The sequence below is a fragment of the Schistocerca serialis genome, unplaced genomic scaffold, assembly GCF_023864345.2.
Source record: "Schistocerca serialis cubense isolate TAMUIC-IGC-003099 unplaced genomic scaffold, iqSchSeri2.2 HiC_scaffold_381, whole genome shotgun sequence".
NCBI lineage: Eukaryota > Metazoa > Arthropoda > Insecta > Orthoptera > Acrididae > Schistocerca > Schistocerca serialis.
In genome coordinates this window covers 24,089-32,118 of record NW_026047956.1, presented here as the reverse complement: position 1 = coordinate 32,118, position 8,030 = coordinate 24,089, and the positions used below count along the sequence as shown (strand labels likewise).

The 8,030-nt window shown below is 45.8% G+C and overlaps 10 non-coding genes across 10 annotated transcripts; all 10 read right to left on the bottom strand.

The window, feature by feature from the left end:
• Positions 1 to 247: 247 nt before the first annotated feature.
• Positions 248 to 363, bottom strand: Trnal-caa (transfer RNA leucine (anticodon CAA)). The gene is made up of 2 exons: positions 326 to 363; positions 248 to 293 (listed from the first exon to the last, which is right to left on the bottom strand). It is a non-coding gene; the product is annotated as a tRNA-Leu (tRNA).
• A 702-nt stretch (positions 364 to 1,065) lies between these two features.
• Trnal-caa (transfer RNA leucine (anticodon CAA)) lies at positions 1,066 to 1,181 on the bottom strand. Its single transcript has 2 exons — positions 1,144 to 1,181; positions 1,066 to 1,111 (listed from the first exon to the last, which is right to left on the bottom strand). It is a non-coding gene; the product is annotated as a tRNA-Leu (tRNA).
• A 702-nt stretch (positions 1,182 to 1,883) lies between these two features.
• Trnal-caa (transfer RNA leucine (anticodon CAA)) lies at positions 1,884 to 1,999 on the bottom strand. Its single transcript has 2 exons — positions 1,962 to 1,999; positions 1,884 to 1,929 (listed from the first exon to the last, which is right to left on the bottom strand). It is a non-coding gene; the product is annotated as a tRNA-Leu (tRNA).
• Positions 2,000 to 2,701: 702 nt separating this feature from the next.
• On the bottom strand, positions 2,702 to 2,816 carry Trnal-caa (transfer RNA leucine (anticodon CAA)). Its single transcript has 2 exons — positions 2,779 to 2,816; positions 2,702 to 2,746 (listed from the first exon to the last, which is right to left on the bottom strand). It is a non-coding gene; the product is annotated as a tRNA-Leu (tRNA).
• Positions 2,817 to 3,518: 702 nt separating this feature from the next.
• Trnal-caa (transfer RNA leucine (anticodon CAA)) lies at positions 3,519 to 3,634 on the bottom strand. Its single transcript has 2 exons — positions 3,597 to 3,634; positions 3,519 to 3,564 (listed from the first exon to the last, which is right to left on the bottom strand). It is a non-coding gene; the product is annotated as a tRNA-Leu (tRNA).
• Positions 3,635 to 4,336: 702 nt separating this feature from the next.
• Positions 4,337 to 4,452, bottom strand: Trnal-caa (transfer RNA leucine (anticodon CAA)). The gene is made up of 2 exons: positions 4,415 to 4,452; positions 4,337 to 4,382 (listed from the first exon to the last, which is right to left on the bottom strand). It is a non-coding gene; the product is annotated as a tRNA-Leu (tRNA).
• A 702-nt stretch (positions 4,453 to 5,154) lies between these two features.
• Positions 5,155 to 5,270, bottom strand: Trnal-caa (transfer RNA leucine (anticodon CAA)). Its single transcript has 2 exons — positions 5,233 to 5,270; positions 5,155 to 5,200 (listed from the first exon to the last, which is right to left on the bottom strand). It is a non-coding gene; the product is annotated as a tRNA-Leu (tRNA).
• A 702-nt stretch (positions 5,271 to 5,972) lies between these two features.
• Trnal-caa (transfer RNA leucine (anticodon CAA)) lies at positions 5,973 to 6,088 on the bottom strand. Its single transcript has 2 exons — positions 6,051 to 6,088; positions 5,973 to 6,018 (listed from the first exon to the last, which is right to left on the bottom strand). It is a non-coding gene; the product is annotated as a tRNA-Leu (tRNA).
• A 702-nt stretch (positions 6,089 to 6,790) lies between these two features.
• Trnal-caa (transfer RNA leucine (anticodon CAA)) lies at positions 6,791 to 6,906 on the bottom strand. Its single transcript has 2 exons — positions 6,869 to 6,906; positions 6,791 to 6,836 (listed from the first exon to the last, which is right to left on the bottom strand). It is a non-coding gene; the product is annotated as a tRNA-Leu (tRNA).
• A 702-nt stretch (positions 6,907 to 7,608) lies between these two features.
• Trnal-caa (transfer RNA leucine (anticodon CAA)) lies at positions 7,609 to 7,724 on the bottom strand. Its single transcript has 2 exons — positions 7,687 to 7,724; positions 7,609 to 7,654 (listed from the first exon to the last, which is right to left on the bottom strand). It is a non-coding gene; the product is annotated as a tRNA-Leu (tRNA).
• Between the last annotated feature and the right edge of the window lie 306 nt (positions 7,725 to 8,030).

The following is an 8,030-nucleotide window of genomic DNA, read 5'->3' as shown; positions in this document are numbered from 1 at the left end:
GGTGTCCCTTTTGACGTGTTTGCGGCTGTGGCGCGGAAGTAACCTCACGAGGGAACGTCGTATTTACAACCAACACTCTCTGTTTGTAGCTCACACTACCGAAGAAACAGTTTGGTTGCCGTAGGTGCGCTTGTGTTTGATACAAATTTTTGGTTTCACTTAGGAGAACACGGCCAGAATCGTGCTGTTGCACTTTACAAAGGATCTCAACGATACACAGGGTGCTCCAGAGAAGCGACAAAATCTGTGTCAGGAGTGGGATTCGAACCCACGACCTCATTCGAGGACCAGAAGGCTCTAGCTGCTACTGCAGCCAAGGTTTTTCCTTGAGTCTGGCGCCTTAGACCGCTCGGCCATCCTGACACTTGATTTGATGCTCCTCGTTTGTTCTATTAGAGAACTTACAGTTGATGTAATTGTCGCATCCACGTTGCCACAGTACACCGGCATGAGTTCTGCACCCGTTACACGTTCGCCAGGTGCAGCCGCACAAATATAGCGCAGAATGTACCACCAAAAGAGTTTCTCAAATCCGTATAATCACGGCACTCAATACATTTTGTTCGAAACTAAGTCGTCTGTTACAGACATCAGAGATTAGACAGAATGCAGAGGTCTATCTGTCGAATAATATCTCAAGTTTTGGTCACGTTGTAATCTCCATAAAGTAATATTTTGAGTATATGAATTTATTTCGAGCTCTCTGTATTTCATCAGCGACTGTTATTGTACAGAGGATGTACTGGTCAGCCTGCACTGTTTCCTCACACTGTCGTTAGCACTCTGCATCTCCAGACAAGAGTCGTTTTCATACCACAGGTGTCCCTTTTGACGTGTTTGCGGCTGTGGCGCGGAAGTAACCTCACGAGGGAACGTCGTATTTACAACCAACACTCTCTGTTTGTAGCTCACACTACCGAAGAAACAGTTTGGTTGCCGTAGGTGCGCTTGTGTTTGATACAAATTTTTGGTTTCACTTAGGAGAACACGGCCAGAATCGTGCTGTTGCACTTTACAAAGGATCTCAACGATACACAGGGTGCTCCAGAGAAGCGACAAAATCTGTGTCAGGAGTGGGATTCGAACCCACGACCTCATTCGAGGACCAGAAGGCTCTAGCTGCTACTGCAGCCAAGGTTTTTCCTTGAGTCTGGCGCCTTAGACCGCTCGGCCATCCTGACACTTGATTTGATGCTCCTCGTTTGTTCTATTAGAGAACTTACAGTTGATGTAATTGTCGCATCCACGTTGCCACAGTACACCGGCATGAGTTCTGCACCCGTTACACGTTCGCCAGGTGCAGCCGCACAAATATAGCGCAGAATGTACCACCAAAAGAGTTTCTCAAATCCGTATAATCACGGCACTCAATACATTTTGTTCGAAACTAAGTCGTCTGTTACAGACATGAGAGATTAGACAGAATGCAGAGGTCTATCTGTCGAATAATATCTCAAGTTTTGGTCACGTTGTAATCTCCATAAAGTAATATTTTGAGTATATGAATTTATTTCGAGCTCTCTGTATTTCATCAGCGACTGTTATTGTACAGAGGATGTACTGGTCAGCCTGCACTGTTTCCTCACACTGTCGTTAGCACTCTGCATCTCCAGACAAGAGTCGTTTTCATACCACAGGTGTCCCTTTTGACGTGTTTGCGGCTGTGGCGCGGAAGTAACCTCACGAGGGAACGTCGTATTTACAACCAACACTCTCTGTTTGTAGCTCACACTACCGAAGAAACAGTTTGGTTGCCGTAGGTGCGCTTGTGTTTGATACAAATTTTTGGTTTCACTTAGGAGAACACGGCCAGAATCGTGCTGTTGCACTTTACAAAGGATCTCAACGATACACAGGGTGCTCCAGAGAAGCGACAAAATCTGTGTCAGGAGTGGGATTCGAACCCACGACCTCATTCGAGGACCAGAAGGCTCTAGCTGCTACTGCAGCCAAGGTTTTTCCTTGAGTCTGGCGCCTTAGACCGCTCGGCCATCCTGACACTTGATTTGATGCTCCTCGTTTGTTCTATTAGAGAACTTACAGTTGATGTAATTGTCGCATCCACGTTGCCACAGTACACCGGCATGAGTTCTGCACCCGTTACACGTTCGCCAGGTGCAGCCGCACAAATATAGCGCAGAATGTACCACCAAAAGAGTTTCTCAAATCCGTATAATCACGGCACTCAATACATTTTGTTCGAAACTAAGTCGTCTGTTACAGACATGAGAGATTAGACAGAATGCAGAGGTCTATCTGTCGAATAATATCTCAAGTTTTGGTCACGTTGTAATCTCCATAAAGTAATATTTTGAGTATATGAATTTATTTCGAGCTCTCTGTATTTCATCAGCGACTGTTATTGTACAGAGGATGTACTGGTCAGCCTGCACTGTTTCCTCACACTGTCGTTAGCACTCTGCATCTCCAGACAAGAGTCGTTTTCATACCACAGGTGTCCCTTTTGACGTGTTTGCGGCTGTGGCGCGGAAGTAACCTCACGAGGGAACGTCGTATTTACAACCAACACTCTCTGTTTGTAGCTCACACTACCGAAGAAACAGTTTGGTTGCCGTAGGTGCGCTTGTGTTTGATACAAATTTTTGGTTTCACTTAGGAGAACACGGCCAGAATCGTGCTGTTGCACTTTACAAAGGATCTCAACGATACACAGGGTGCTCCAGAGAAGCGACAAAATCTGTGTCAGGAGTGGGATTCGAACCACGACCTCATTCGAGGACCAGAAGGCTCTAGCTGCTACTGCAGCCAAGGTTTTTCCTTGAGTCTGGCGCCTTAGACCGCTCGGCCATCCTGACACTTGATTTGATGCTCCTCGTTTGTTCTATTAGAGAACTTACAGTTGATGTAATTGTCGCATCCACGTTGCCACAGTACACCGGCATGAGTTCTGCACCCGTTACACGTTCGCCAGGTGCAGCCGCACAAATATAGCGCAGAATGTACCACCAAAAGAGTTTCTCAAATCCGTATAATCACGGCACTCAATACATTTTGTTCGAAACTAAGTCGTCTGTTACAGACATCAGAGATTAGACAGAATGCAGAGGTCTATCTGTCGAATAATATCTCAAGTTTTGGTCACGTTGTAATCTCCATAAAGTAATATTTTGAGTATATGAATTTATTTCGAGCTCTCTGTATTTCATCAGCGACTGTTATTGTACAGAGGATGTACTGGTCAGCCTGCACTGTTTCCTCACACTGTCGTTAGCACTCTGCATCTCCAGACAAGAGTCGTTTTCATACCACAGGTGTCCCTTTTGACGTGTTTGCGGCTGTGGCGCGGAAGTAACCTCACGAGGGAACGTCGTATTTACAACCAACACTCTCTGTTTGTAGCTCACACTACCGAAGAAACAGTTTGGTTGCCGTAGGTGCGCTTGTGTTTGATACAAATTTTTGGTTTCACTTAGGAGAACACGGCCAGAATCGTGCTGTTGCACTTTACAAAGGATCTCAACGATACACAGGGTGCTCCAGAGAAGCGACAAAATCTGTGTCAGGAGTGGGATTCGAACCCACGCCCTCATTCGAGGACCAGAAGGCTCTAGCTGCTACTGCAGCCAAGGTTTTTCCTTGAGTCTGGCGCCTTAGACCGCTCGGCCATCCTGACACTTGATTTGATGCTCCTCGTTTGTTCTATTAGAGAACTTACAGTTGATGTAATTGTCGCATCCACGTTGCCACAGTACACCGGCATGAGTTCTGCACCCGTTACACGTTCGCCAGGTGCAGCCGCACAAATATAGCGCAGAATGTACCACCAAAAGAGTTTCTCAAATCCGTATAATCACGGCACTCAATACATTTTGTTCGAAACTAAGTCGTCTGTTACAGACATCAGAGATTAGACAGAATGCAGAGGTCTATCTGTCGAATAATATCTCAAGTTTTGGTCACGTTGTAATCTCCATAAAGTAATATTTTGAGTATATGAATTTATTTCGAGCTCTCTGTATTTCATCAGCGACTGTTATTGTACAGAGGATGTACTGGTCAGCCTGCACTGTTTCCTCACACTGTCGTTAGCACTCTGCATCTCCAGACAAGAGTCGTTTTCATACCACAGGTGTCCCTTTTGACGTGTTTGCGGCTGTGGCGCGGAAGTAACCTCACGAGGGAACGTCGTATTTACAACCAACACTCTCTGTTTGTAGCTCACACTACCGAAGAAACAGTTTGGTTGCCGTAGGTGCGCTTGTGTTTGATACAAATTTTTGGTTTCACTTAGGAGAACACGGCCAGAATCGTGCTGTTGCACTTTACAAAGGATCTCAACGATACACAGGGTGCTCCAGAGAAGCGACAAAATCTGTGTCAGGAGTGGGATTCGAACCCACGACCTCATTCGACGACCAGAAGGCTCTAGCTGCTACTGCAGCCAAGGTTTTTCCTTGAGTCTGGCGCCTTAGACCGCTCGGCCATCCTGACACTTGATTTGATGCTCCTCGTTTGTTCTATTAGAGAACTTACAGTTGATGTAATTGTCGCATCCACGTTGCCACAGTACACCGGCATGAGTTCTGCACCCGTTACACGTTCGCCAGGTGCAGCCGCACAAATATAGCGCAGAATGTACCACCAAAAGAGTTTCTCAAATCCGTATAATCACGGCACTCAATACATTTTGTTCGAAACTAAGTCGTCTGTTACAGACATCAGAGATTAGACAGAATGCAGAGGTCTATCTGTCGAATAATATCTCAAGTTTTGGTCACGTTGTAATCTCCATAAAGTAATATTTTGAGTATATGAATTTATTTCGAGCTCTCTGTATTTCATCAGCGACTGTTATTGTACAGAGGATGTACTGGTCAGCCTGCACTGTTTCCTCACACTGTCGTTAGCACTCTGCATCTCCAGACAAGAGTCGTTTTCATACCACAGGTGTCCCTTTTGACGTGTTTGCGGCTGTGGCGCGGAAGTAACCTCACGAGGGAACGTCGTATTTACAACCAACACTCTCTGTTTGTAGCTCACACTACCGAAGAAACAGTTTGGTTGCCGTAGGTGCGCTTGTGTTTGATACAAATTTTTGGTTTCACTTAGGAGAACACGGCCAGAATCGTGCTGTTGCACTTTACAAAGGATCTCAACGATACACAGGGTGCTCCAGAGAAGCGACAAAATCTGTGTCAGGAGTGGGATTCGAACCCACGACCTCATTCGAGGACCAGAAGGCTCTAGCTGCTACTGCAGCCAAGGTTTTTCCTTGAGTCTGGCGCCTTAGACCGCTCGGCCATCCTGACACTTGATTTGATGCTCCTCGTTTGTTCTATTAGAGAACTTACAGTTGATGTAATTGTCGCATCCACGTTGCCACAGTACACCGGCATGAGTTCTGCACCCGTTACACGTTCGCCAGGTGCAGCCGCACAAATATAGCGCAGAATGTACCACCAAAAGAGTTTCTCAAATCCGTATAATCACGGCACTCAATACATTTTGTTCGAAACTAAGTCGTCTGTTACAGACATCAGAGATTAGACAGAATGCAGAGGTCTATCTGTCGAATAATATCTCAAGTTTTGGTCACGTTGTAATCTCCATAAAGTAATATTTTGAGTATATGAATTTATTTCGAGCTCTCTGTATTTCATCAGCGACTGTTATTGTACAGAGGATGTACTGGTCAGCCTGCACTGTTTCCTCACACTGTCGTTAGCACTCTGCATCTCCAGACAAGAGTCGTTTTCATACCACAGGTGTCCCTTTTGACGTGTTTGCGGCTGTGGCGCGGAAGTAACCTCACGAGGGAACGTCGTATTTACAACCAACACTCTCTGTTTGTAGCTCACACTACCGAAGAAACAGTTTGGTTGCCGTAGGTGCGCTTGTGTTTGATACAAATTTTTGGTTTCACTTAGGAGAACACGGCCAGAATCGTGCTGTTGCACTTTACAAAGGATCTCAACGATACACAGGGTGCTCCAGAGAAGCGACAAAATCTGTGTCAGGAGTGGGATTCGAACCCACGCCCTCATTCGACGACCAGAAGGCTCTAGCTGCTACTGCAGCCAAGGTTTTCCCTTGAGTCTGGCGCCTTAGACCGCTCGGCCATCCTGACACTTGATTTGATGCTCCTCGTTTGTTCTATTAGAGAACTTACAGTTGATGTAATTGTCGCATCCACGTTGCCACAGTACACCGGCATGAGTTCTGCACCCGTTACACGTTCGCCAGGTGCAGCCGCACAAATATAGCGCAGAATGTACCACCAAAAGAGTTTCTCAAATCCGTATAATCACGGCACTCAATACATTTTGTTCGAAACTAAGTCGTCTGTTACAGACATCAGAGATTAGACAGAATGCAGAGGTCTATCTGTCGAATAATATCTCAAGTTTTGGTCACGTTGTAATCTCCATAAAGTAATATTTTGAGTATATGAATTTATTTCGAGCTCTCTGTATTTCATCAGCGACTGTTATTGTACAGAGGATGTACTGGTCAGCCTGCACTGTTTCCTCACACTGTCGTTAGCACTCTGCATCTCCAGACAAGAGTCGTTTTCATACCACAGGTGTCCCTTTTGACGTGTTTGCGGCTGTGGCGCGGAAGTAACCTCACGAGGGAACGTCGTATTTACAACCAACACTCTCTGTTTGTAGCTCACACTACCGAAGAAACAGTTTGGTTGCCGTAGGTGCGCTTGTGTTTGATACAAATTTTTGGTTTCACTTAGGAGAACACGGCCAGAATCGTGCTGTTGCACTTTACAAAGGATCTCAACGATACACAGGGTGCTCCAGAGAAGCGACAAAATCTGTGTCAGGAGTGGGATTCGAACCCACGACCTCATTCGAGGACCAGAAGGCTCTAGCTGCTACTGCAGCCAAGGTTTTTCCTTGAGTCTGGCGCCTTAGACCGCTCGGCCATCCTGACACTTGATTTGATGCTCCTCGTTTGTTCTATTAGAGAACTTACAGTTGATGTAATTGTCGCATCCACGTTGCCACAGTACACCGGCATGAGTTCTGCACCCGTTACACGTTCGCCAGGTGCAGCCGCACAAATATAGCGCAGAATGTACCACCAAAAGAGTTTCTCAAATCCGTATAATCACGGCACTCAATACATTTTGTTCGAAACTAAGTCGTCTGTTACAGACATCAGAGATTAGACAGAATGCAGAGGTCTATCTGTCGAATAATATCTCAAGTTTTGGTCACGTTGTAATCTCCATAAAGTAATATTTTGAGTATATGAATTTATTTCGAGCTCTCTGTATTTCATCAGCGACTGTTATTGTACAGAGGATGTACTGGTCAGCCTGCACTGTTTCCTCACACTGTCGTTAGCACTCTGCATCTCCAGACAAGAGTCGTTTTCATACCACAGGTGTCCCTTTTGACGTGTTTGCGGCTGTGGCGCGGAAGTAACCTCACGAGGGAACGTCGTATTTACAACCAACACTCTCTGTTTGTAGCTCACACTACCGAAGAAACAGTTTGGTTGCCGTAGGTGCGCTTGTGTTTGATACAAATTTTTGGTTTCACTTAGGAGAACACGGCCAGAATCGTGCTGTTGCACTTTACAAAGGATCTCAACGATACACAGGGTGCTCCAGAGAAGCGACAAAATCTGTGTCAGGAGTGGGATTCGAACCCACGACCTCATTCGAGGACCAGAAGGCTCTAGCTGCTACTGCAGCCAAGGTTTTTCCTTGAGTCTGGCGCCTTAGACCGCTCGGCCATCCTGACACTTGATTTGATGCTCCTCGTTTGTTCTATTAGAGAACTTACAGTTGATGTAATTGTCGCATCCACGTTGCCACAGTACACCGGCATGAGTTCTGCACCCGTTACACGTTCGCCAGGTGCAGCCGCACAAATATAGCGCAGAATGTACCACCAAAAGAGTTTCTCAAATCCGTATAATCACGGCACTCAATACATTTTGTTCGAAACTAAGTCGTCTGTTACAGACATCAGAGATTAGACAGAATGCAGAGGTCTATCTGTCGAATAATATCTCAAGTTTTGGTCACGTTGTAATCTCCATAAAGT